Genomic DNA, 27,641 nt, shown 5'->3' on the forward strand with positions numbered 1-27,641 from the left:
GCCACGCATGCTGCCGCGTGGCGGCGGTGTCTCGGCTTGGGACAAGAGGAGGCCCCACGGTGCGGGCTGGGGCGCCAGGCACCGCGGCGGGCGCTGAGGGTTGGGGTCACCCCCACACCGGGCCGCCGCCGCGCTCCCAGAAAGGGGACAGAACAAGAGGCAAAAAAAAAAAAAAAAAAAAGAAGCAGCCTGAGGCACCCGGTATTCCCAGGCGGTCTCCCATCCAAGTCCTAACCGGGCCCCACCCTGCTTAGCTTCCGAGACCAGACGAGATCGGGGGCGTTCAGGGTGGTGTGGCCCTAGACGGCGGCGGAGGCCGCCCCTGCCCCACTCAAGAAGCCGAGCCTCTCTGCGCTTTCCCCCCGCCGCCGCCGCCGCCGCCGCCGCCTCCCGCCCCAGGCCCCGCGCCGGGCCGGGCCTGTTGAGTTCGCCGGCCGGGTCCCGCGGGCTCCCAGGGACGGGGGTGATGGGCGGGGCGGGGCGGGGGGCTGTCTCTCTATACACACACACACACACACTCACACTCACTCACACAAGATGCGCCTCCACGGCTGGACTCGCCAAGGTGGAGCCCTCCCAGCCCCCCTCGTCTCCTCGCCCGGCCTCCTTCACCTACCCGCTGCCCACCCCCGGCGCGTCGCCGCCGCTGACGCTGACTGCGCACGCGCGCTCGCGCGGGGCGCTCGCCCTTTGACCCCAGCCAGGGGCCGCCCTCCCCCACAACCCCTTTCAGCTGCGCCCCCCCTCGCCCTGTGGGTGGGCTGCCGCCTATTCCCCCGGGCCAGGGCTGGGGCACAGCCAGTGTATGGGGCGTCTCTCTCTGGGGATGTGTCCCATGGGTGGGGTGGGGTGGCGTGGTTTGTGGGGCGCTGAAGAAATCAGTCCCCTCCATCTCCTACCTCTGGAAAACGCCCAAGCCCGTGGAGAACTGCCGGCACCGCTTCGTGGGGGCCGGGACCCTCCTCTGTGTCCTCCTGTGGCCCAGTCCAAGGGGCCTGGGCCTGGCCGGGGCTGCATTGGACCCCAACCACCCTGGCGTGTGGACTCGCTAAAAATCGGCCATTAGATATTGGATTCCAGCTTCCTTGAGGTCATTTCACTAATGAGTGCACCGGAAAGAGTTTCCTAATCCATCTGTGAGGGTGGCAACTGAAAGAGAATTTTAAAGCTGACAGAATAGGCGAGGGAAGGCATAGGAGATTTCCACACCCAGCAAGGAAGCCTTTCCCGAAATGGAAGAAAGAAACGAGCAAACAGAGACACCGGTAGCCCGCCCGGAAAAGAGTCTGCCCCCGAGAGAAAGTACCCTGACCAGGTTCACCCATGGGTGGGTGGGTGGCGAGCTAGCGAGGTTCAGAAGAGCGAGGACCGCAGTCTGTGCGGAAGACACCTGCGCTCGGGTGTGTGTGGCGGCCCGATTCGCAAGCAGCTCTAGATGTTAAACCAAGGAGAAGCCAGGGAGTTCCCAACGCCCCAGGTGTCCTCAGCCCACGACTGGCTGCTGTGGGAATGCGAAGCCCGGCTCCAGTCTCAGAGCGGGGTTCCCAGGAGGATCAGGCTGAAGCTGGGACTTGGCCTCAAAGTGTCCCCTCGCATGGCCACCCCCTTCCCCTTCCTGCTCCTCTACTCCTGGTGCCCCTCCATCCAGGGGCCAGACCTTAGAGAGTCACCGCAAGAGAATCCTGGTCCCAAAGGAGCCTTCTGGGGGACCGGTGCTGAGAGAGGTTGTGGGCATGGCCCGCTGGGGCTCTGCCCGACCCAGGGCTGAGAGATGCCACCTCCCAGCTCTGGGTCCCTGCAGGAAGTGTTGGCAAGCACAGGGCCAGTCCCCCAAAGGCCCAGGTGCAGGGAGCCCAGGCCAAGCAGCCTGTGGAAGAAGCCACTTGCCGTGCCACCCCGGGAACAGGACTGCAGGCCCCGGCCCTTCCCACCTCCTCCTCCTCCTCCTCCCCCCCCCGCACCTCCCCCCCCCGGACATGGCACAGGGCTCAGAGACACCTCAGACTCTTGCTACCCAAGGTGCAAAGGGCATCAGTTGCTCCTCCAAGCCCCCCGCCCAGCAGACCACGTTGTCCAGCCAGCCCCCGGGCCTCCCTGGGGTGCCCAGCACAAAAGTGCAGACACCCACCGGACCCTCAGTCTCAGCTTTCGGATGTTTTTGCCACTCTAAGGACCCGCAGGCCCGCTGGGCCTTCGGGCAGGACAGAGAGCCCCGGGATCCGCCTTGGAGAGCTGCGTGTACGTACGTCCCCATCAGGAGGCGGTCCCCACCTCCGCGGCTCTCCCCTTGGCTCTCCCCTTGCGGGGAGCGGCAGCAGCCTGCAGCCGCAGGGCCTCAGGGAAGACACCAGGCTGGGCCCCCGCGGCACAGCGGGGGCACGTCCCCCGCACTCGACTTAGGGACGGCTGCTGGAGACTGCTGCGGCCACCCTGCTGCCGGGTTTCTGGAGGGCTTCCTGGAAGCAGCGTCCACACCAAGCCCTTGGAAGGCCCAGGCGACGGAGGAGCCGGTCAGGCAGGGGCCGAGGACGGTGAGAGGCCGGGCGGGAAGGAGCATGTCAGGCAGGGGCAGAGGACGGTGACAGGCCGGGCGGGGAGGAGCCGGTCAGGCGGGGGCCCAGGACAGTGACGGGCCTGGCCGGGGAGGAGTGCGTCAGGCAGGGGCAGAGGAGACGGGCTGGGTAAGGGTTAGGGTTACAGTTAGGGCACAATTCACAATCGCAAAGACGTGGAAGCGACCCGAGTGCCCATCCATCCAGGAGTGCATGAATAAAATGTGGCGCGTGGACACCACGGAGTGCCATTCGGCTGTGAGGAGCAGCGGTGAGAGGGCACCTCTCGTGTTCTCCTGGCCAGAGCTGGAACCCGTTCCAGTAAGCCAAGTATCCCAAGAATGGACACACGAGCACCACGTGAGCGCGCTCACCAGCAAATTGGAACGAACGGATGGACACCTAAGTGGACGGAGAGGAATCACCTTCATCGGGTGGGTGTCGGGCGGGTGGGGGGAGGGGAGGGGCATCCACATCCATTAGGCATGGGGTGGGTGCGCACCGACTGGGGGATGGGCGCACTTGAAGCTCTGACCCCAGGGGGGAGGCTTGGAGAGGGCAACGTACCCGACCTTAACACTGGTACCCCCACAATACGCTGGAACAACATGAGAGGTATATGAATGAGAACACAGGGGGGAGGGGGGCACGGGCAATACATGTCACCTGAATACTTGTACTCCCATCATCTGCTTGAAAAGAGAGAGGAAAGAAAATGCAATAATAGAGGTAAGAGACACTTTTTAAAAATAATGAATCCGAAGAGAAAAGTAAAAGGAGGCCTGTGGAGCAGGTCTGGGTGTGACTCCGGATCCCCCAACATCAGGTGCCACCACCAAAGATTCCTGCGTGGAGCCCATAGAACCCCCAAAAGCAACGGGACGAGTTCTGGTCACATACTCCCTCAAAATGACATCCTGGCCTTCTTCTGGAACTCCCTCCCCTCTCAGACTCTCAAGGTTTCCTCCAGCGTGTCGGTTCCCACAGAGCAGACCTTTGGTCTGAGACCTGACAGTCCAGATGCCACGCATGCTGCCGCGTGGCGGCGGTGTCTCGGCTTGGGACAAGAGGAGGCCCCACGGTGCGGGCTGGGGCGCCAGGCACCGCGGCGGGCGCTGAGGGTTGGGGTCACCCCCACACCGGGCCGCCGCCGCGCTCCCAGAAAGGGGACAGAACAAGAGGCAAAAAAAAAAAAAAAAAAAAGAAGCAGCCTGAGGCACCCGGTATTCCCAGGCGGTCTCCCATCCAAGTCCTAACCGGGCCCCACCCTGCTTAGCTTCCGAGACCAGACGAGATCGGGGGCGTTCAGGGTGGTGTGGCCCTAGACGGCGGCGGAGGCCGCCCCTGCCCCACTCAAGAAGCCGAGCCTCTCTGCGCTTTCCCCCCGCCGCCGCCGCCGCCGCCGCCGCCGCCGCCGCCGCCGCCGCCGCCGCCTCCCGCCCCAGGCCCCGCGCCGGGCCGGGCCTGTTGAGTTCGCCGGCCGGGTCCCGCGGGCTCCCAGGGACGGGGGTGATGGGCGGGGCGGGGCGGGGGGCTGTCTCTCTATACACACACACACACACACTCACACTCACTCACACAAGATGCGCCTCCACGGCTGGACTCGCCAAGGTGGAGCCCTCCCAGCCCCCCTCGTCTCCTCGCCCGGCCTCCTTCACCTACCCGCTGCCCACCCCCGGCGCGTCGCCGCCGCTGACGCTGACTGCGCACGCGCGCTCGCGCGGGGCGCTCGCCCTTTGACCCCAGCCAGGGGCCGCCCTCCCCCACAACCCCTTTCAGCTGCGCCCCCCCTCGCCCTGTGGGTGGGCTGCCGCCTATTCCCCCGGGCCAGGGCTGGGGCACAGCCAGTGTATGGGGCGTCTCTCTCTGGGGATGTGTCCCATGGGTGGGGTGGGGTGGCGTGGTTTGTGGGGCGCTGAAGAAATCAGTCCCCTCCATCTCCTACCTCTGGAAAACGCCCAAGCCCGTGGAGAACTGCCGGCACCGCTTCGTGGGGGCCGGGACCCTCCTCTGTGTCCTCCTGTGGCCCAGTCCAAGGGGCCTGGGCCTGGCCGGGGCTGCATTGGACCCCAACCACCCTGGCGTGTGGACTCGCTAAAAATCGGCCATTAGATATTGGATTCCAGCTTCCTTGAGGTCATTTCACTAATGAGTGCACCGGAAAGAGTTTCCTAATCCATCTGTGAGGGTGGCAACTGAAAGAGAATTTTAAAGCTGACAGAATAGGCGAGGGAAGGCATAGGAGATTTCCACACCCAGCAAGGAAGCCTTTCCCGAAATGGAAGAAAGAAACGAGCAAACAGAGACACCGGTAGCCCGCCCGGAAAAGAGTCTGCCCCCGAGAGAAAGTACCCTGACCAGGTTCACCCATGGGTGGGTGGGTGGCGAGCTAGCGAGGTTCAGAAGAGCGAGGACCGCAGTCTGTGCGGAAGACACCTGCGCTCGGGTGTGTGTGGCGGCCCGATTCGCAAGCAGCTCTAGATGTTAAACCAAGGAGAAGCCAGGGAGTTCCCAACGCCCCAGGTGTCCTCAGCCCACGACTGGCTGCTGTGGGAATGCGAAGCCCGGCTCCAGTCTCAGAGCGGGGTTCCCAGGAGGATCAGGCTGAAGCTGGGACTTGGCCTCAAAGTGTCCCCTCGCATGGCCACCCCCTTCCCCTTCCTGCTCCTCTACTCCTGGTGCCCCTCCATCCAGGGGCCAGACCTTAGAGAGTCACCGCAAGAGAATCCTGGTCCCAAAGGAGCCTTCTGGGGGACCGGTGCTGAGAGAGGTTGTGGGCATGGCCCGCTGGGGCTCTGCCCGACCCAGGGCTGAGAGATGCCACCTCCCAGCTCTGGGTCCCTGCAGGAAGTGTTGGCAAGCACAGGGCCAGTCCCCCAAAGGCCCAGGTGCAGGGAGCCCAGGCCAAGCAGCCTGTGGAAGAAGCCACTTGCCGTGCCACCCCGGGAACAGGACTGCAGGCCCCGGCCCTTCCCACCTCCTCCTCCTCCTCCTCCCCCCCCCGCACCTCCCCCCCCCGGACATGGCACAGGGCTCAGAGACACCTCAGACTCTTGCTACCCAAGGTGCAAAGGGCATCAGTTGCTCCTCCAAGCCCCCCGCCCAGCAGACCACGTTGTCCAGCCAGCCCCCGGGCCTCCCTGGGGTGCCCAGCACAAAAGTGCAGACACCCACCGGACCCTCAGTCTCAGCTTTCGGATGTTTTTGCCACTCTAAGGACCCGCAGGCCCGCTGGGCCTTCGGGCAGGACAGAGAGCCCCGGGATCCGCCTTGGAGAGCTGCGTGTACGTACGTCCCCATCAGGAGGCGGTCCCCACCTCCGCGGCTCTCCCCTTGGCTCTCCCCTTGCGGGGAGCGGCAGCAGCCTGCAGCCGCAGGGCCTCAGGGAAGACACCAGGCTGGGCCCCCGCGGCACAGCGGGGGCACGTCCCCCGCACTCGACTTAGGGACGGCTGCTGGAGACTGCTGCGGCCACCCTGCTGCCGGGTTTCTGGAGGGCTTCCTGGAAGCAGCGTCCACACCAAGCCCTTGGAAGGCCCAGGCGACGGAGGAGCCGGTCAGGCAGGGGCCGAGGACGGTGAGAGGCCGGGCGGGAAGGAGCATGTCAGGCAGGGGCAGAGGACGGTGACAGGCCGGGCGGGGAGGAGCCGGTCAGGCGGGGGCCCAGGACAGTGACGGGCCTGGCCGGGGAGGAGTGCGTCAGGCAGGGGCAGAGGAGACGGGCTGGGTAAGGGTTAGGGTTACAGTTAGGGCACAATTCACAATCGCAAAGACGTGGAAGCGACCCGAGTGCCCATCCATCCAGGAGTGCATGAATAAAATGTGGCGCGTGGACACCACGGAGTGCCATTCGGCTGTGAGGAGCAGCGGTGAGAGGGCACCTCTCGTGTTCTCCTGGCCAGAGCTGGAACCCGTTCCAGTAAGCCAAGTATCCCAAGAATGGACACACGAGCACCACGTGAGCGCGCTCACCAGCAAATTGGAACGAACGGATGGACACCTAAGTGGACGGAGAGGAATCACCTTCATCGGGTGGGTGTCGGGCGGGTGGGGGGAGGGGAGGGGCATCCACATCCATTAGGCATGGGGTGGGTGCGCACCGACTGGGGGATGGGCGCACTTGAAGCTCTGACCCCAGGGGGGAGGCTTGGAGAGGGCAACGTACCCGACCTTAACACTGGTACCCCCACAATACGCTGGAACAACATGAGAGGTATATGAATGAGAACACAGGGGGGAGGGGGGCACGGGCAATACATGTCACCTGAATACTTGTACTCCCATCATCTGCTTGAAAAGAGAGAGGAAAGAAAATGCAATAATAGAGGTAAGAGACACTTTTTAAAAATAATGAATCCGAAGAGAAAAGTAAAAGGAGGCCTGTGGAGCAGGTCTGGGTGTGACTCCGGATCCCCCAACATCAGGTGCCACCACCAAAGATTCCTGCGTGGAGCCCATAGAACCCCCAAAAGCAACGGGACGAGTTCTGGTCACATACTCCCTCAAAATGACATCCTGGCCTTCTTCTGGAACTCCCTCCCCTCTCAGACTCTCAAGGTTTCCTCCAGCGTGTCGGTTCCCACAGAGCAGACCTTTGGTCTGAGACCTGACAGTCCAGATGCCACGCATGCTGCCGCGTGGCGGCGGTGTCTCGGCTTGGGACAAGAGGAGGCCCCACGGTGCGGGCTGGGGCGCCAGGCACCGCGGCGGGCGCTGAGGGTTGGGGTCACCCCCACACCGGGCCGCCGCCGCGCTCCCAGAAAGGGGACAGAACAAGAGGCAAAAAAAAAAAAAAAAAAAAGAAGCAGCCTGAGGCACCCGGTATTCCCAGGCGGTCTCCCATCCAAGTCCTAACCGGGCCCCACCCTGCTTAGCTTCCGAGACCAGACGAGATCGGGGGCGTTCAGGGTGGTGTGGCCCTAGACGGCGGCGGAGGCCGCCCCTGCCCCACTCAAGAAGCCGAGCCTCTCTGCGCTTTCCCCCCGCCGCCGCCGCCGCCGCCGCCGCCGCCGCCGCCGCCGCCGCCGCCGCCTCCCGCCCCAGGCCCCGCGCCGGGCCGGGCCTGTTGAGTTCGCCGGCCGGGTCCCGCGGGCTCCCAGGGACGGGGGTGATGGGCGGGGCGGGGCGGGGGGCTGTCTCTCTATACACACACACACACACACTCACACTCACTCACACAAGATGCGCCTCCACGGCTGGACTCGCCAAGGTGGAGCCCTCCCAGCCCCCCTCGTCTCCTCGCCCGGCCTCCTTCACCTACCCGCTGCCCACCCCCGGCGCGTCGCCGCCGCTGACGCTGACTGCGCACGCGCGCTCGCGCGGGGCGCTCGCCCTTTGACCCCAGCCAGGGGCCGCCCTCCCCCACAACCCCTTTCAGCTGCGCCCCCCCTCGCCCTGTGGGTGGGCTGCCGCCTATTCCCCCGGGCCAGGGCTGGGGCACAGCCAGTGTATGGGGCGTCTCTCTCTGGGGATGTGTCCCATGGGTGGGGTGGGGTGGCGTGGTTTGTGGGGCGCTGAAGAAATCAGTCCCCTCCATCTCCTACCTCTGGAAAACGCCCAAGCCCGTGGAGAACTGCCGGCACCGCTTCGTGGGGGCCGGGACCCTCCTCTGTGTCCTCCTGTGGCCCAGTCCAAGGGGCCTGGGCCTGGCCGGGGCTGCATTGGACCCCAACCACCCTGGCGTGTGGACTCGCTAAAAATCGGCCATTAGATATTGGATTCCAGCTTCCTTGAGGTCATTTCACTAATGAGTGCACCGGAAAGAGTTTCCTAATCCATCTGTGAGGGTGGCAACTGAAAGAGAATTTTAAAGCTGACAGAATAGGCGAGGGAAGGCATAGGAGATTTCCACACCCAGCAAGGAAGCCTTTCCCGAAATGGAAGAAAGAAACGAGCAAACAGAGACACCGGTAGCCCGCCCGGAAAAGAGTCTGCCCCCGAGAGAAAGTACCCTGACCAGGTTCACCCATGGGTGGGTGGGTGGCGAGCTAGCGAGGTTCAGAAGAGCGAGGACCGCAGTCTGTGCGGAAGACACCTGCGCTCGGGTGTGTGTGGCGGCCCGATTCGCAAGCAGCTCTAGATGTTAAACCAAGGAGAAGCCAGGGAGTTCCCAACGCCCCAGGTGTCCTCAGCCCACGACTGGCTGCTGTGGGAATGCGAAGCCCGGCTCCTTGTCTCAGAGCGGGGTTCCCAGGAGGATCAGGCTGAAGCTGGGACTTGGCCTCAAAGTGTCCCCTCGCATGGCCACCCCCTTCCCCTTCCTGCTCCTCTACTCCTGGTGCCCCTCCATCCAGGGGCCAGACCTTAGAGAGTCACCGCAAGAGAATCCTGGTCCCCAAGGAGCCTTCTGGGGGACCGGTGCTGAGAGAGGTTGTGGGCATGGCCCGCTGGGGCTCTGCCCGACCCAGGGCTGAGAGATGCCACCTCCCAGCTCTGGGTCCCTGCAGGAAGTGTTGGCAAGCACAGGGCCAGTCCCCCAAAGGCCCAGGTGCAGGGAGCCCAGGCCAAGCAGCCTGTGGAAGAAGCCACTTGCCGTGCCACCCCGGGAACAGGACTGCAGGCCCCGGCCCTTCCCACCTCCTCCTCCTCCTCCTCCCCCCCCCGCACCTCCCCCCCCCCGACATGGCACAGGGCTCAGAGACACCTCAGACTCTTGCTACCCAAGGTGCAAAGGGCATCAGTTGCTCCTCCAAGCCCCCCGCCCAGCAGACCACGTTGTCCAGCCAGCCCCCGGGCCTCCCTGGGGTGCCCAGCACAAAAGTGCAGACACCCACCGGACCCTCAGTCTCAGCTTTCGGATGTTTTTGCCACTCTAAGGACCCGCAGGCCCGCTGGGCCTTCGGGCAGGACAGAGAGCCCCGGGATCCGCCTTGGAGAGCTGCGTGTACGTACGTCCCCATCAGGAGGCGGTCCCCACCTCCGCGGCTCTCCCCTTGGCTCTCCCCTTGCGGGGAGCGGCAGCAGCCTGCAGCCGCAGGGCCTCAGGGAAGACACCAGGCTGGGCCCCCGCGGCACAGCGGGGGCACGTCCCCCGCACTCGACTTAGGGACGGCTGCTGGAGACTGCTGCGGCCACCCTGCTGCCGGGTTTCTGGAGGGCTTCCTGGAAGCAGCGTCCACACCAAGCCCTTGGAAGGCCCAGGCGACGGAGGAGCCGGTCAGGCAGGGGCCGAGGACGGTGAGAGGCCGGGCGGGAAGGAGCATGTCAGGCAGGGGCAGAGGACGGTGACAGGCCGGGCGGGGAGGAGCCGGTCAGGCGGGGGCCCAGGACAGTGACGGGCCTGGCCGGGGAGGAGTGCGTCAGGCAGGGGCAGAGGAGACGGGCTGGGTAAGGGTTAGGGTTACAGTTAGGGCACAATTCACAATCGCAAAGACGTGGAAGCGACCCGAGTGCCCATCCATCCAGGAGTGCATGAATAAAATGTGGCGCGTGGACACCACGGAGTGCCATTCGGCTGTGAGGAGCAGCGGTGAGAGGGCACCTCTCGTGTTCTCCTGGCCAGAGCTGGAACCTGTTCCAGTAAGCCAAGTATCCCAAGAATGGACACACGAGCACCACGTGAGCGCGCTCACCAGCAAATTGGAACGAACGGATGGACACCTAAGTGGACGGAGAGGAATCACCTTCATCGGGTGGGTGTCGGGCGGGTGGGGGGAGGGGATGGGCATCCACATCCATTAGGAATGGGGTGGGTGCGCACCGACTGGGGGATGGGCGCACTTGAAGCTCTGACCCCAGGGGGGAGGCTTGGAGAGGGCAACGTACCCGACCTTAACACTGGTACCCCCACAATACGCTGGAACAACATGAGAGGTATATGAATGAGAACACAGGGGGGAGGGGGGCACGGGCAATACATGTCACCTGAATACTTGTACTCCCATCATCTGCTTGAAAAGAGAGAGGAAAGAAAATGCAATAATAGAGGTAAGAGACACTTTTTAAAAATAATGAATCCGAAGAGAAAAGTAAAAGGAGGCCTGTGGAGCAGGTCTGGGTGTGACTCCGGATCCCCCAACATCAGGTGCCACCACCAAAGATTCCTGCGTGGAGCCCATAGAACCCCCAAAAGCAACGGGACGAGTTCTGGTCACATACTCCCTCAAAATGACATCCTGGCCTTCTTCTGGAACTCCCTCCCCTCTCAGACTCTCAAGGTTTCCTCCAGCGTGTCGGTTCCCACAGAGCAGACCTTTGGTCTGAGACCTGACAGTCCAGATGCCACGCATGCTGCCGCGTGGCGGCGGTGTCTCGGCTTGGGACAAGAGGAGGCCCCACGGTGCGGGCTGGGGCGCCAGGCACCGCGGCGGGCGCTGAGGGTTGGGGTCACCCCCACACCGGGCCGCCGCCGCGCTCCCAGAAAGGGGACAGAACAAGAGGCAAAAAAAAAAAAAAAAAAAAGAAGCAGCCTGAGGCACCCGGTATTCCCAGGCGGTCTCCCATCCAAGTCCTAACCGGGCCCCACCCTGCTTAGCTTCCGAGACCAGACGAGATCGGGGGCGTTCAGGGTGGTGTGGCCCTAGACGGCGGCGGAGGCCGCCCCTGCCCCACTCAAGAAGCCGAGCCTCTCTGCGCTTTCCCCCCGCCGCCGCCGCCGCCGCCGCCGCCGCCGCCGCCGCCGCCGCCGCCGCCTCCCGCCCCAGGCCCCGCGCCGGGCCGGGCCTGTTGAGTTCGCCGGCCGGGTCCCGCGGGCTCCCAGGGACGGGGGTGATGGGCGGGGCGGGGCGGGGGGCTGTCTCTCTATACACACACACACACACACTCACACTCACTCACACAAGATGCGCCTCCACGGCTGGACTCGCCAAGGTGGAGCCCTCCCAGCCCCCCTCGTCTCCTCGCCCGGCCTCCTTCACCTACCCGCTGCCCACCCCCGGCGCGTCGCCGCCGCTGACGCTGACTGCGCACGCGCGCTCGCGCGGGGCGCTCGCCCTTTGACCCCAGCCAGGGGCCGCCCTCCCCCACAACCCCTTTCAGCTGCGCCCCCCCTCGCCCTGTGGGTGGGCTGCCGCCTATTCCCCCGGGCCAGGGCTGGGGCACAGCCAGTGTATGGGGCGTCTCTCTCTGGGGATGTGTCCCATGGGTGGGGTGGGGTGGCGTGGTTTGTGGGGCGCTGAAGAAATCAGTCCCCTCCATCTCCTACCTCTGGAAAACGCCCAAGCCCGTGGAGAACTGCCGGCACCGCTTCGTGGGGGCCGGGACCCTCCTCTGTGTCCTCCTGTGGCCCAGTCCAAGGGGCCTGGGCCTGGCCGGGGCTGCATTGGACCCCAACCACCCTGGCGTGTGGACTCGCTAAAAATCGGCCATTAGATATTGGATTCCAGCTTCCTTGAGGTCATTTCACTAATGAGTGCACCGGAAAGAGTTTCCTAATCCATCTGTGAGGGTGGCAACTGAAAGAGAATTTTAAAGCTGACAGAATAGGCGAGGGAAGGCATAGGAGATTTCCACACCCAGCAAGGAAGCCTTTCCCGAAATGGAAGAAAGAAACGAGCAAACAGAGACACCGGTAGCCCGCCCGGAAAAGAGTCTGCCCCCGAGAGAAAGTACCCTGACCAGGTTCACCCATGGGTGGGTGGGTGGCGAGCTAGCGAGGTTCAGAAGAGCGAGGACCGCAGTCTGTGCGGAAGACACCTGCGCTCGGGTGTGTGTGGCGGCCCGATTCGCAAGCAGCTCTAGATGTTAAACCAAGGAGAAGCCAGGGAGTTCCCAACGCCCCAGGTGTCCTCAGCCCACGACTGGCTGCTGTGGGAATGCGAAGCCCGGCTCCTTGTCTCAGAGCGGGGTTCCCAGGAGGATCAGGCTGAAGCTGGGACTTGGCCTCAAAGTGTCCCCTCGCATGGCCACCCCCTTCCCCTTCCTGCTCCTCTACTCCTGGTGCCCCTCCATCCAGGGGCCAGACCTTAGAGAGTCACCGCAAGAGAATCCTGGTCCCCAAGGAGCCTTCTGGGGGACCGGTGCTGAGAGAGGTTGTGGGCATGGCCCGCTGGGGCTCTGCCCGACCCAGGGCTGAGAGATGCCACCTCCCAGCTCTGGGTCCCTGCAGGAAGTGTTGGCAAGCACAGGGCCAGTCCCCCAAAGGCCCAGGTGCAGGGAGCCCAGGCCAAGCAGCCTGTGGAAGAAGCCACTTGCCGTGCCACCCCGGGAACAGGACTGCAGGCCCCGGCCCTTCCCACCTCCTCCTCCTCCTCCTCCCCCCCCCGCACCTCCCCCCCCCCGACATGGCACAGGGCTCAGAGACACCTCAGACTCTTGCTACCCAAGGTGCAAAGGGCATCAGTTGCTCCTCCAAGCCCCCCGCCCAGCAGACCACGTTGTCCAGCCAGCCCCCGGGCCTCCCTGGGGTGCCCAGCACAAAAGTGCAGACACCCACCGGACCCTCAGTCTCAGCTTTCGGATGTTTTTGCCACTCTAAGGACCCGCAGGCCCGCTGGGCCTTCGGGCAGGACAGAGAGCCCCGGGATCCGCCTTGGAGAGCTGCGTGTACGTACGTCCCCATCAGGAGGCGGTCCCCACCTCCGCGGCTCTCCCCTTGGCTCTCCCCTTGCGGGGAGCGGCAGCAGCCTGCAGCCGCAGGGCCTCAGGGAAGACACCAGGCTGGGCCCCCGCGGCACAGCGGGGGCACGTCCCCCGCACTCGACTTAGGGACGGCTGCTGGAGACTGCTGCGGCCACCCTGCTGCCGGGTTTCTGGAGGGCTTCCTGGAAGCAGCGTCCACACCAAGCCCTTGGAAGGCCCAGGCGACGGAGGAGCCGGTCAGGCAGGGGCCGAGGACGGTGAGAGGCCGGGCGGGAAGGAGCATGTCAGGCAGGGGCAGAGGACGGTGACAGGCCGGGCGGGGAGGAGCCGGTCAGGCGGGGGCCCAGGACAGTGACGGGCCTGGCCGGGGAGGAGTGCGTCAGGCAGGGGCAGAGGAGACGGGCTGGGTAAGGGTTAGGGTTACAGTTAGGGCACAATTCACAATCGCAAAGACGTGGAAGCGACCCGAGTGCCCATCCATCCAGGAGTGCATGAATAAAATGTGGCGCGTGGACACCACGGAGTGCCATTCGGCTGTGAGGAGCAGCGGTGAGAGGGCACCTCTCGTGTTCTCCTGGCCAGAGCTGGAACCTGTTCCAGTAAGCCAAGTATCCCAAGAATGGACACACGAGCACCACGTGAGCGCGCTCACCAGCAAATTGGAACGAACGGATGGACACCTAAGTGGACGGAGAGGAATCACCTTCATCGGGTGGGTGTCGGGCGGGTGGGGGGAGGGGATGGGCATCCACATCCATTAGGAATGGGGTGGGTGCGCACCGACTGGGGGATGGGCGCACTTGAAGCTCTGACCCCAGGGGGGAGGCTTGGAGAGGGCAACGTACCCGACCTTAACACTGGTACCCCCACAATACGCTGGAACAACATGAGAGGTATATGAATGAGAACACAGGGGGGAGGGGGGCACGGGCAATACATGTCACCTGAATACTTGTACTCCCATCATCTGCTTGAAAAGAGAGAGGAAAGAAAATGCAATAATAGAGGTAAGAGACACTTTTTAAAAATAATGAATCCGAAGAGAAAAGTAAAAGGAGGCCTGTGGAGCAGGTCTGGGTGTGACTCCGGATCCCCCAACATCAGGTGCCACCACCAAAGATTCCTGCGTGGAGCCCATAGAACCCCCAAAAGCAACGGGACGAGTTCTGGTCACATACTCCCTCAAAATGACATCCTGGCCTTCTTCTGGAACTCCCTCCCCTCTCAGACTCTCAAGGTTTCCTCCAGCGTGTCGGTTCCCACAGAGCAGACCTTTGGTCTGAGACCTGACAGTCCAGATGCCACGCATGCTGCCGCGTGGCGGCGGTGTCTCGGCTTGGGACAAGAGGAGGCCCCACGGTGCGGGCTGGGGCGCCAGGCACCGCGGCGGGCGCTGAGGGTTGGGGTCACCCCCACACCGGGCCGCCGCTTTTCTCTTCGGATTCATTATTTTTAAAAAGTGTCTCTTACCTCTATGATTGCATTTTCTTTTCTCTCTCTCTTCAAGCAGATGATGGGAGTACAAGTATTCAGGCCGGGCCCCACCCTGCTTAGCTTCCGAGACCAGACGAGATCGGGGGCGTTCAGGGTGGTGTGGCCCTAGACGGCGGCGGAGGCCGCCCCTGCCCCACTCAAGAAGCCGAGCCTCTCTGCGCTTTCCCCCCGCCGCCGCCGCCGCCGCCGCCGCCGCCGCCGCCGCCGCCGCCGCCTCCCGCCCCAGGCCCCGCGCCGGGCCGGGCCTGTTGAGTTCGCCGGCCGGGTCCCGCGGGCTCCCAGGGACGGGGGTGATGGGCGGGGCGGGGCGGGGGCTGTCTCTCTATACACACACACACACACACTCACACTCACTCACACAAGATGCGCCTCCACGGCTGGACTCGCCAAGGTGGAGCCCTCCCAGCCCCCCTCGTCTCCTCGCCCGGCCTCCTTCACCTACCCGCTGCCCACCCCCGGCGCGTCGCCGCCGCTGACGCTGACTGCGCACGCGCGCTCGCGCGGGGCGCTCGCCCTTTGACCCCAGCCAGGGGCCGCCCTCCCCCACAACCCCTTTCAGCTGCGCCCCCCCTCGCCCTGTGGGTGGGCTGCCGCCTATTCCCCCGGGCCAGGGCTGGGGCACAGCCAGTGTATGGGGCGTCTCTCTCTGGGGATGTGTCCCATGGGTGGGGTGGGGTGGCGTGGTTTGTGGGGCGCTGAAGAAATCAGTCCCCTCCATCTCCTACCTCTGGAAAACGCCCAAGCCCGTGGAGAACTGCCGGCACCGCTTCGTGGGGGCCGGGACCCTCCTCTGTGTCCTCCTGTGGCCCAGTCCAAGGGGCCTGGGCCTGGCCGGGGCTGCATTGGACCCCAACCACCCTGGCGTGTGGACTCGCTAAAAATCGGCCATTAGATATTGGATTCCAGCTTCCTTGAGGTCATTTCACTAATGAGTGCACCGGAAAGAGTTTCCTAATCCATCTGTGAGGGTGGCAACTGAAAGAGAATTTTAAAGCTGACAGAATAGGCGAGGGAAGGCATAGGAGATTTCCACACCCAGCAAGGAAGCCTTTCCCGAAATGGAAGAAAGAAACGAGCAAACAGAGACACCGGTAGCCCGCCCGGAAAAGAGTCTGCCCCCGAGAGAAAGTACCCTGACCAGGTTCACCCATGGGTGGGTGGGTGGCGAGCTAGCGAGGTTCAGAAGAGCGAGGACCGCAGTCTGTGCGGAAGACACCTGCGCTCGGGTGTGTGTGGCGGCCCGATTCGCAAGCAGCTCTAGATGTTAAACCAAGGAGAAGCCAGGGAGTTCCCAACGCCCCAGGTGTCCTCAGCCCACGACTGGCTGCTGTGGGAATGCGAAGCCCGGCTCCTTGTCTCAGAGCGGGGTTCCCAGGAGGATCAGGCTGAAGCTGGGACTTGGCCTCAAAGTGTCCCCTCGCATGGCCACCCCCTTCCCCTTCCTGCTCCTCTACTCCTGGTGCCCCTCCATCCAGGGGCCAGACCTTAGAGAGTCACCGCAAGAGAATCCTGGTCCCCAAGGAGCCTTCTGGGGGACCGGTGCTGAGAGAGGTTGTGGGCATGGCCCGCTGGGGCTCTGCCCGACCCAGGGCTGAGAGATGCCACCTCCCAGCTCTGGGTCCCTGCAGGAAGTGTTGGCAAGCACAGGGCCAGTCCCCCAAAGGCCCAGGTGCAGGGAGCCCAGGCCAAGCAGCCTGTGGAAGAAGCCACTTGCCGTGCCACCCCGGGAACAGGACTGCAGGCCCCGGCCCTTCCCACCTCCTCCTCCTCCTCCTCCCCCCCCCGCACCTCCCCCCCCCGGACATGGCACAGGGCTCAGAGACACCTCAGACTCTTGCTACCCAAGGTGCAAAGGGCATCAGTTGCTCCTCCAAGCCCCCCGCCCAGCAGACCACGTTGTCCAGCCAGCCCCCGGGCCTCCCTGGGGTGCCCAGCACAAAAGTGCAGACACCCACCGGACCCTCAGTCTCAGCTTTCGGATGTTTTTGCCACTCTAAGGACCCGCAGGCCCGCTGGGCCTTCGGGCAGGACAGAGAGCCCCGGGATCCGCCTTGGAGAGCTGCGTGTACGTACGTCCCCATCAGGAGGCGGTCCCCACCTCCGCGGCTCTCCCCTTGGCTCTCCCCTTGCGGGGAGCGGCAGCAGCCTGCAGCCGCAGGGCCTCAGGGAAGACACCAGGCTGGGCCCCCGCGGCACAGCGGGGGCACGTCCCCCGCACTCGACTTAGGGACGGCTGCTGGAGACTGCTGCGGCCACCCTGCTGCCGGGTTTCTGGAGGGCTTCCTGGAAGCAGCGTCCACACCAAGCCCTTGGAAGGCCCAGGCGACGGAGGAGCCGGTCAGGCAGGGGCCGAGGACGGTGAGAGGCCGGGCGGGAAGGAGCATGTCAGGCAGGGGCAGAGGACGGTGACAGGCCGGGCGGGGAGGAGCCGGTCAGGCGGGGGCCCAGGACAGTGACGGGCCTGGCCGGGGAGGAGTGCGTCAGGCAGGGGCAGAGGAGACGGGCTGGGTAAGGGTTAGGGTTACAGTTAGGGCACAATTCACAATCGCAAAGACGTGGAAGCGACCCGAGTGCCCATCCATCCAGGAGTGCATGAATAAAATGTGGCGCGTGGACACCACGGAGTGCCATTCGGCTGTGAGGAGCAGCGGTGAGAGGGCACCTCTCGTGTTCTCCTGGCCAGAGCTGGAACCCGTTCCAGTAAGCCAAGTATCCCAAGAATGGACACACGAGCACCACGTGAGCGCGCTCACCAGCAAATTGGAACGAACGGATGGACACCTAAGTGGACGGAGAGGAATCACCTTCATCGGGTGGGTGTCGGGCGGGTGGGGGGAGGGGAGGGGCATCCACATCCATTAGGCATGGGGTGGGTGCGCACCGACTGGGGGATGGGCGCACTTGAAGCTCTGACCCCAGGGGGGAGGCTTGGAGAGGGCAACGTACCCGACCTTAACACTGGTACCCCCACAATACGCTGGAACAACATGAGAGGTATATGAATGAGAACACAGGGGGGAGGGGGGCACGGGCAATACATGTCACCTGAATACTTGTACTCCCATCATCTGCTTGAAAAGAGAGAGGAAAGAAAATGCAATAATAGAGGTAAGAGACACTTTTTAAAAATAATGAATCCGAAGAGAAAAGTAAAAGGAGGCCTGTGGAGCAGGTCTGGGTGTGACTCCGGATCCCCCAACATCAGGTGCCACCACCAAAGATTCCTGCGTGGAGCCCATAGAACCCCCAAAAGCAACGGGACGAGTTCTGGTCACATACTCCCTCAAAATGACATCCTGGCCTTCTTCTGGAACTCCCTCCCCTCTCAGACTCTCAAGGTTTCCTCCAGCGTGTCGGTTCCCACAGAGCAGACCTTTGGTCTGAGACCTGACAGTCCAGATGCCACGCATGCTGCCGCGTGGCGGCGGTGTCTCGGCTTGGGACAAGAGGAGGCCCCACGGTGCGGGCTGGGGCGCCAGGCACCGCGGCGGGCGCTGAGGGTTGGGGTCACCCCCACACCGGGCCGCCGCCGCGCTCCCAGAAAGGGGACAGAACAAGAGGCAAAAAAAAAAAAAAAAAAAAAGAAGCAGCCTGAGGCACCCGGTATTCCCAGGCGGTCTCCCATCCAAGTCCTAACCAGGCCCCACCCTGCTTAGCTTCCGAGACCAGACGAGATCGGGGGCGTTCAGGGTGGTGTGGCCCTAGACGGCGGCGGAGGCCGCCCCTGCCCCACTCAAGAAGCCGAGCCTCTCTGCGCTTTCCCCCCGCCGCCGCCGCCGCCGCCGCCGCCGCCGCCGCCTCCCGCCCCAGGCCCCGCGCCGGGCCGGGCCTGTTGAGTTCGCCGGCCGGGTCCCGCGGGCTCCCAGGGACGGGGGTGATGGGCGGGGCGGGGCGGGGGGCTGTCTCTCTATACACACACACACACACACTCACACTCACTCACACAAGATGCGCCTCCACGGCTGGACTCGCCAAGGTGGAGCCCTCCCAGCCCCCCTCGTCTCCTCGCCCGGCCTCCTTCACCTACCCGCTGCCCACCCCCGGCGCGTCGCCGCCGCTGACGCTGACTGCGCACGCGCGCTCGCGCGGGGCGCTCGCCCTTTGACCCCAGCCAGGGGCCGCCCTCCCCCACAACCCCTTTCAGCTGCGCCCCCCCTCGCCCTGTGGGTGGGCTGCCGCCTATTCCCCCGGGCCAGGGCTGGGGCACAGCCAGTGTATGGGGCGTCTCTCTCTGGGGATGTGTCCCATGGGTGGGGTGGGGTGGCGTGGTTTGTGGGGCGCTGAAGAAATCAGTCCCCTCCATCTCCTACCTCTGGAAAACGCCCAAGCCCGTGGAGAACTGCCGGCACCGCTTCGTGGGGGCCGGGACCCTCCTCTGTGTCCTCCTGTGGCCCAGTCCAAGGGGCCTGGGCCTGGCCGGGGCTGCATTGGACCCCAACCACCCTGGCGTGTGGACTCGCTAAAAATCGGCCATTAGATATTGGATTCCAGCTTCCTTGAGGTCATTTCACTAATGAGTGCACCGGAAAGAGTTTCCTAATCCATCTGTGAGGGTGGCAACTGAAAGAGAATTTTAAAGCTGACAGAATAGGCGAGGGAAGGCATAGGAGATTTCCACACCCAGCAAGGAAGCCTTTCCCGAAATGGAAGAAAGAAACGAGCAAACAGAGACACCGGTAGCCCGCCCGGAAAAGAGTCTGCCCCCGAGAGAAAGTACCCTGACCAGGTTCACCCATGGGTGGGTGGGTGGCGAGCTAGCGAGGTTCAGAAGAGCGAGGACCGCAGTCTGTGCGGAAGACACCTGCGCTCGGGTGTGTGTGGCGGCCCGATTCGCAAGCAGCTCTAGATGTTAAACCAAGGAGAAGCCAGGGAGTTCCCAACGCCCCAGGTGTCCTCAGCCCACGACTGGCTGCTGTGGGAATGCGAAGCCCGGCTCCAGTCTCAGAGCGGGGTTCCCAGGAGGATCAGGCTGAAGCTGGGACTTGGCCTCAAAGTGTCCCCTCGCATGGCCACCCCCTTCCCCTTCCTGCTCCTCTACTCCTGGTGCCCCTCCATCCAGGGGCCAGACCTTAGAGAGTCACCGCAAGAGAATCCTGGTCCCAAAGGAGCCTTCTGGGGGACCGGTGCTGAGAGAGGTTGTGGGCATGGCCCGCTGGGGCTCTGCCCGACCCAGGGCTGAGAGATGCCACCTCCCAGCTCTGGGTCCCTGCAGGAAGTGTTGGCAAGCACAGGGCCAGTCCCCCAAAGGCCCAGGTGCAGGGAGCCCAGGCCAAGCAGCCTGTGGAAGAAGCCACTTGCCGTGCCACCCCGGGAACAGGACTGCAGGCCCCGGCCCTTCCCACCTCCTCCTCCTCCTCCTCCCCCCCCCGCACCTCCCCCCCCCCGGACATGGCACAGGGCTCAGAGACACCTCAGACTCTTGCTACCCAAGGTGCAAAGGGCATCAGTTGCTCCTCCAAGCCCCCCGCCCAGCAGACCACGTTGTCCAGCCAGCCCCCGGGCCTCCCTGGGGTGCCCAGCACAAAAGTGCAGACACCCACCGGACCCTCAGTCTCAGCTTTCGGATGTTTTTGCCACTCTAAGGACCCGCAGGCCCGCTGGGCCTTCGGGCAGGACAGAGAGCCCCGGGATCCGCCTTGGAGAGCTGCGTGTACGTACGTCCCCATCAGGAGGCGGTCCCCACCTCCGCGGCTCTCCCCTTGGCTCTCCCCTTGCGGGGAGCGGCAGCAGCCTGCAGCCGCAGGGCCTCAGGGAAGACACCAGGCTGGGCCCCCGCGGCACAGCGGGGGCACGTCCCCCGCACTCGACTTAGGGACGGCTGCTGGAGACTGCTGCGGCCACCCTGCTGCCGGGTTTCTGGAGGGCTTCCTGGAAGCAGCGTCCACACCAAGCCCTTGGAAGGCCCAGGCGACGGAGGAGCCGGTCAGGCAGGGGCCGAGGACGGTGAGAGGCCGGGCGGGAAGGAGCATGTCAGGCAGGGGCAGAGGACGGTGACAGGCCGGGCGGGGAGGAGCCGGTCAGGCGGGGGCCCAGGACAGTGACGGGCCTGGCCGGGGAGGAGTGCGTCAGGCAGGGGCAGAGGAGACGGGCTGGGTAAGGGTTAGGGTTACAGTTAGGGCACAATTCACAATCGCAAAGACGTGGAAGCGACCCGAGTGCCCATCCATCCAGGAGTGCATGAATAAAATGTGGCGCGTGGACACCACGGAGTGCCATTCGGCTGTGAGGAGCAGCGGTGAGAGGGCACCTCTCGTGTTCTCCTGGCCAGAGCTGGAACCCGTTCCAGTAAGCCAAGTATCCCAAGAATGGACACACGAGCACCACGTGAGCGCGCTCACCAGCAAATTGGAACGAACGGATGGACACCTAAGTGGACGGAGAGGAATCACCTTCATCGGGTGGGTGTCGGGCGGGTGGGGGGAGGGGAGGGGCATCCACATCCATTAGGCATGGGGTGGGTGCGCACCGACTGGGGGATGGGCGCACTTGAAGCTCTGACCCCAGGGGGGAGGCTTGGAGAGGGCAACGTACCCGACCTTAACACTGGTACCCCCACAATACGCTGGAACAACATGAGAGGTATATGAATGAGAACACAGGGGGGAGGGGGGCACGGGCAATACATGTCACCTGAATACTTGTACTCCCATCATCTGCTTGAAAAGAGAGAGGAAAGAAAATGCAATAATAGAGGTAAGAGACACTTTTTAAAAATAATGAATCCGAAGAGAAAAGTAAAAGGAGGCCTGTGGAGCAGGTCTGGGTGTGACTCCGGATCCCCCAACATCAGGTGCCACCACCAAAGATTCCTGCGTGGAGCCCATAGAACCCCCAAAAGCAACGGGACGAGTTCTGGTCACATACTCCCTCAAAATGACATCCTGGCCTTCTTCTGGAACTCCCTCCCCTCTCAGACTCTCAAGGTTTCCTCCAGCGTGTCGGTTCCCACAGAGCAGACCTTTGGTCTGAGACCTGACAGTCCAGATGCCACGCATGCTGCCGCGTGGCGGCGGTGTCTCGGCTTGGGACAAGAGGAGGCCCCACGGTGCGGGCTGGGGCGCCAGGCACCGCGGCGGGCGCTGAGGGTTGGGGTCACCCCCACACCGGGCCGCCGCCGCGCTCCCAGAAAGGGGACAGAACAAGAGGCAAAAAAAAAAAAAAAAAAAAGAAGCAGCCTGAGGCACCCGGTATTCCCAGGCGGTCTCCCATCCAAGTCCTAACCGGGCCCCACCCTGCTTAGCTTCCGAGACCAGACGAGATCGGGGGCGTTCAGGGTGGTGTGGCCCTAGACGGCGGCGGAGGCCGCCCCTGCCCCACTCAAGAAGCCGAGCCTCTCTGCGCTTTCCCCCCGCCGCCGCCGCCGCCGCCGCCGCCGCCGCCGCCGCCGCCGCCGCCGCCGCCTCCCGCCCCAGGCCCCGCGCCGGGCCGGGCCTGTTGAGTTCGCCGGCCGGGTCCCGCGGGCTCCCAGGGACGGGGGTGATGGGCGGGGCGGGGCGGGGGGCTGTCTCTCTATACACACACACACACACACTCACACTCACTCACACAAGATGCGCCTCCACGGCTGGACTCGCCAAGGTGGAGCCCTCCCAGCCCCCCTCGTCTCCTCGCCCGGCCTCCTTCACCTACCCGCTGCCCACCCCCGGCGCGTCGCCGCCGCTGACGCTGACTGCGCACGCGCGCTCGCGCGGGGCGCTCGCCCTTTGACCCCAGCCAGGGGCCGCCCTCCCCCACAACCCCTTTCAGCTGCGCCCCCCCTCGCCCTGTGGGTGGGCTGCCGCCTATTCCCCCGGGCCAGGGCTGGGGCACAGCCAGTGTATGGGGCGTCTCTCTCTGGGGATGTGTCCCATGGGTGGGGTGGGGTGGCGTGGTTTGTGGGGCGCTGAAGAAATCAGTCCCCTCCATCTCCTACCTCTGGAAAACGCCCAAGCCCGTGGAGAACTGCCGGCACCGCTTCGTGGGGGCCGGGACCCTCCTCTGTGTCCTCCTGTGGCCCAGTCCAAGGGGCCTGGGCCTGGCCGGGGCTGCATTGGACCCCAACCACCCTGGCGTGTGGACTCGCTAAAAATCGGCCATTAGATATTGGATTCCAGCTTCCTTGAGGTCATTTCACTAATGAGTGCACCGGAAAGAGTTTCCTAATCCATCTGTGAGGGTGGCAACTGAAAGAGAATTTTAAAGCTGACAGAATAGGCGAGGGAAGGCATAGGAGATTTCCACACCCAGCAAGGAAGCCTTTCCCGAAATGGAAGAAAGAAACGAGCAAACAGAGACACCGGTAGCCCGCCCGGAAAAGAGTCTGCCCCCGAGAGAAAGTACCCTGACCAGGTTCACCCATGGGTGGGTGGGTGGCGAGCTAGCGAGGTTCAGAAGAGCGAGGACCGCAGTCTGTGCGGAAGACACCTGCGCTCGGGTGTGTGTGGCGGCCCGATTCGCAAGCAGCTCTAGATGTTAAACCAAGGAGAAGCCAGGGAGTTCCCAACGCCCCAGGTGTCCTCAGCCCACGACTGGCTGCTGTGGGAATGCGAAGCCCGGCTCCAGTCTCAGAGCGGGGTTCCCAGGAGGATCAGGCTGAAGCTGGGACTTGGCCTCAAAGTGTCCCCTCGCATGGCCACCCCCTTCCCCTTCCTGCTCCTCTACTCCTGGTGCCCCTCCATCCAGGGGCCAGACCTTAGAGAGTCACCGCAAGAGAATCCTGGTCCCAAAGGAGCCTTCTGGGGGACCGGTGCTGAGAGAGGTTGTGGGCATGGCCCGCTGGGGCTCTGCCCGACCCAGGGCTGAGAGATGCCACCTCCCAGCTCTGGGTCCCTGCAGGAAGTGTTGGCAAGCACAGGGCCAGTCCCCCAAAGGCCCAGGTGCAGGGAGCCCAGGCCAAGCAGCCTGTGGAAGAAGCCACTTGCCGTGCCACCCCGGGAACAGGACTGCAGGCCCCGGCCCTTCCCACCTCCTCCTCCTCCTCCTCCCCCCCCCGCACCTCCCCCCCCCGGACATGGCACAGGGCTCAGAGACACCTCAGACTCTTGCTACCCAAGGTGCAAAGGGCATCAGTTGCTCCTCCAAGCCCCCCGCCCAGCAGACCACGTTGTCCAGCCAGCCCCCGGGCCTCCCTGGGGTGCCCAGCACAAAAGTGCAGACACCCACCGGACCCTCAGTCTCAGCTTTCGGATGTTTTTGCCACTCTAAGGACCCGCAGGCCCGCTGGGCCTTCGGGCAGGACAGAGAGCCCCGGGATCCGCCTTGGAGAGCTGCGTGTACGTACGTCCCCATCAGGAGGCGGTCCCCACCTCCGCGGCTCTCCCCTTGGCTCTCCCCTTGCGGGGAGCGGCAGCAGCCTGCAGCCGCAGGGCCTCAGGGAAGACACCAGGCTGGGCCCCCGCGGCACAGCGGGGGCACGTCCCCCGCACTCGACTTAGGGACGGCTGCTGGAGACTGCTGCGGCCACCCTGCTGCCGGGTTTCTGGAGGGCTTCCTGGAAGCAGCGTCCACACCAAGCCCTTGGAAGGCCCAGGCGACGGAGGAGCCGGTCAGGCAGGGGCCGAGGACGGTGAGAGGCCGGGCGGGAAGGAGCATGTCAGGCAGGGGCAGAGGACGGTGACAGGCCGGGCGGGGAGGAGCCGGTCAGGCGGGGGCCCAGGACAGTGACGGGCCTGGCCGGGGAGGAGTGCGTCAGGCAGGGGCAGAGGAGACGGGCTGGGTAAGGGTTAGGGTTACAGTTAGGGCACAATTCACAATCGCAAAGACGTGGAAGCGACCCGAGTGCCCATCCATCCAGGAGTGCATGAATAAAATGTGGCGCGTGGACACCACGGAGTGCCATTCGGCTGTGAGGAGCAGCGGTGAGAGGGCACCTCTCGTGTTCTCCTGGCCAGAGCTGGAACCTGTTCCAGTAAGCCAAGTATCCCAAGAATGGACACACGAGCACCACGTGAGCGCGCTCACCAGCAAATTGGAACGAACGGATGGACACCTAAGTGGACGGAGAGGAATCACCTTCATCGGGTGGGTGTCGGGCGGGTGGGGGGAGGGGATGGGCATCCACATCCATTAGGAATGGGGTGGGTGCGCACCGACTGGGGGATGGGCGCACTTGAAGCTCTGACCCCAGGGGGGAGGCTTGGAGAGGGCAACGTACCCGACCTTAACACTGGTACCCCCACAATACGCTGGAACAACATGAGAGGTATATGAATGAGAACACAGGGGGGAGGGGGGCACGGGCAATACATGTCACCTGAATACTTGTACTCCCATCATCTGCTTGAAAAGAGAGAGGAAAGAAAATGCAATAATAGAGGTAAGAGACACTTTTTAAAAATAATGAATCCGAAGAGAAAAGTAAAAGGAGGCCTGTGGAGCAGGTCTGGGTGTGACTCCGGATCCCCCAACATCAGGTGCCACCACCAAAGATTCCTGCGTGGAGCCCATAGAACCCCCAAAAGCAACGGGACGAGTTCTGGTCACATACTCCCTCAAAATGACATCCTGGCCTTCTTCTGGAACTCCCTCCCCTCTCAGACTCTCAAGGTTTCCTCCAGCGTGTCGGTTCCCACAGAGCAGACCTTTGGTCTGAGACCTGACAGTCCAGATGCCACGCATGCTGCCGCGTGGCGGCGGTGTCTCGGCTTGGGACAAGAGGAGGCCCCACGGTGCGGGCTGGGGCGCCAGGCACCGCGGCGGGCGCTGAGGGTTGGGGTCACCCCCACACCGGGCCGCCGCCGCGCTCCCAGAAAGGGGACAGAACAAGAGGCAAAAAAAAAAAAAAAAAAAAAGAAGCAGCCTGAGGCACCCGGTATTCCCAGGCGGTCTCCCATCCAAGTCCTAACCGGGCCCCACCCTGCTTAGCTTCCGAGACCAGACGAGATCGGGGGCGTTCAGGGTGGTGTGGCCCTAGACGGCGGCGGAGGCCGCCCCTGCCCCACTCAAGAAGCCGAGCCTCTCTGCGCTTTCCCCCCGCCGCCGCCGCCGCCGCCGCCGCCGCCGCCGCCGCCGCCGCCGCCTCCCGCCCCAGGCCCCGCGCCGGGCCGGGCCTGTTGAGTTCGCCGGCCGGGTCCCGCGGGCTCCCAGGGACGGGGGTGATGGGCGGGGCGGGGCGGGGGGCTGTCTCTCTATACACACACACACACACACTCACACTCACTCACACAAGATGCGCCTCCACGGCTGGACTCGCCAAGGTGGAGCCCTCCCAGCCCCCCTCGTCTCCTCGCCCGGCCTCCTTCACCTACCCGCTGCCCACCCCCGGCGCGTCGCCGCCGCTGACGCTGACTGCGCACGCGCGCTCGCGCGGGGCGCTCGCCCTTTGACCCCAGCCAGGGGCCGCCCTCCCCCACAACCCCTTTCAGCTGCGCCCCCCCTCGCCCTGTGGGTGGGCTGCCGCCTATTCCCCCGGGCCAGGGCTGGGGCACAGCCAGTGTATGGGGCGTCTCTCTCTGGGGATGTGTCCCATGGGTGGGGTGGGGTGGCGTGGTTTGTGGGGCGCTGAAGAAATCAGTCCCCTCCATCTCCTACCTCTGGAAAACGCCCAAGCCCGTGGAGAACTGCCGGCACCGCTTCGTGGGGGCCGGGACCCTCCTCTGTGTCCTCCTGTGGCCCAGTCCAAGGGGCCTGGGCCTGGCCGGGGCTGCATTGGACCCCAACCACCCTGGCGTGTGGACTCGCTAAAAATCGGCCATTAGATATTGGATTCCAGCTTCCTTGAGGTCATTTCACTAATGAGTGCACCGGAAAGAGTTTCCTAATCCATCTGTGAGGGTGGCAACTGAAAGAGAATTTTAAAGCTGACAGAATAGGCGAGGGAAGGCATAGGAGATTTCCACACCCAGCAAGGAAGCCTTTCCCGAAATGGAAGAAAGAAACGAGCAAACAGAGACACCGGTAGCCCGCCCGGAAAAGAGTCTGCCCCCGAGAGAAAGTACCCTGACCAGGTTCACCCATGGGTGGGTGGGTGGCGAGCTAGCGAGGTTCAGAAGAGCGAGGACCGCAGTCTGTGCGGAAGACACCTGCGCTCGGGTGTGTGTGGCGGCCCGATTCGCAAGCAGCTCTAGATGTTAAACCAAGGAGAAGCCAGGGAGTTCCCAACGCCCCAGGTGTCCTCAGCCCACGACTGGCTGCTGTGGGAATGCGAAGCCCGGCTCCTTGTCTCAGAGCGGGGTTCCCAGGAGGATCAGGCTGAAGCTGGGACTTGGCCTCAAAGTGTCCCCTCGCATGGCCACCCCCTTCCCCTTCCTGCTCCTCTACTCCTGGTGCCCCTCCATCCAGGGGCCAGACCTTAGAGAGTCACCGCAAGAGAATCCTGGTCCCCAAGGAGCCTTCTGGGGGACCGGTGCTGAGAGAGGTTGTGGGCATGGCCCGCTGGGGCTCTGCCCGACCCAGGGCTGAGAGATGCCACCTCCCAGCTCTGGGTCCCTGCAGGAAGTGTTGGCAAGCACAGGGCCAGTCCCCCAAAGGCCCAGGTGCAGGGAGCCCAGGCCAAGCAGCCTGTGGAAGAAGCCACTTGCCGTGCCACCCCGGGAACAGGACTGCAGGCCCCGGCCCTTCCCACCTCCTCCTCCTCCTCCTCCCCCCCCCGCACCTCCCCCCCCCCGGACATGGCACAGGGCTCAGAGACACCTCAGACTCTTGCTACCCAAGGTGCAAAGGGCATCAGTTGCTCCTCCAAGCCCCCCGCCCAGCAGACCACGTTGTCCAGCCAGCCCCCGGGCCTCCCTGGGGTGCCCAGCACAAAAGTGCAGACACCCACCGGACCCTCAGTCTCAGCTTTCGGATGTTTTTGCCACTCTAAGGACCCGCAGGCCCGCTGGGCCTTCGGGCAGGACAGAGAGCCCCGGGATCCGCCTTGGAGAGCTGCGTGTACGTACGTCCCCATCAGGAGGCGGTCCCCACCTCCGCGGCTCTCCCCTTGGCTCTCCCCTTGCGGGGAGCGGCAGCAGCCTGCAGCCGCAGGGCCTCAGGGAAGACACCAGGCTGGGCCCCCGCGGCACAGCGGGGGCACGTCCCCCGCACTCGACTTAGGGACGGCTGCTGGAGACTGCTGCGGCCACCCTGCTGCCGGGTTTCTGGAGGGCTTCCTGGAAGCAG

General features: G+C 64.2%; 7 pseudogenes; all 7 read right to left on the bottom strand.

Annotated features, from left to right (window-relative positions):
- Window positions 1–186: 186 nt before the first annotated feature.
- LOC142865436 (uncharacterized) lies at window positions 187–305 on the bottom strand (annotated as a pseudogene).
- Window positions 306–3,760: 3,455 nt separating this feature from the next.
- Window positions 3,761–3,879, bottom strand: LOC142865437 (uncharacterized; annotated as a pseudogene).
- A 3,479-nt stretch (window positions 3,880–7,358) lies between these two features.
- Window positions 7,359–7,477, bottom strand: LOC142865438 (uncharacterized; annotated as a pseudogene).
- Window positions 7,478–10,957: 3,480 nt separating this feature from the next.
- LOC142865439 (uncharacterized) lies at window positions 10,958–11,076 on the bottom strand (annotated as a pseudogene).
- A 7,076-nt stretch (window positions 11,077–18,152) lies between these two features.
- Window positions 18,153–18,271, bottom strand: LOC142865399 (uncharacterized; annotated as a pseudogene).
- Window positions 18,272–21,736: 3,465 nt separating this feature from the next.
- On the bottom strand, window positions 21,737–21,855 carry LOC142865440 (uncharacterized; annotated as a pseudogene).
- A 3,483-nt stretch (window positions 21,856–25,338) lies between these two features.
- LOC142865441 (uncharacterized) lies at window positions 25,339–25,457 on the bottom strand (annotated as a pseudogene).
- Between the last annotated feature and the right edge of the window lie 2,184 nt (window positions 25,458–27,641).

Source organism: Microcebus murinus, chromosome 28, assembly GCF_040939455.1.
Source record: "Microcebus murinus isolate Inina chromosome 28, M.murinus_Inina_mat1.0, whole genome shotgun sequence".
Taxonomy (NCBI): Eukaryota; Metazoa; Chordata; class Mammalia; order Primates; family Cheirogaleidae; genus Microcebus; species Microcebus murinus.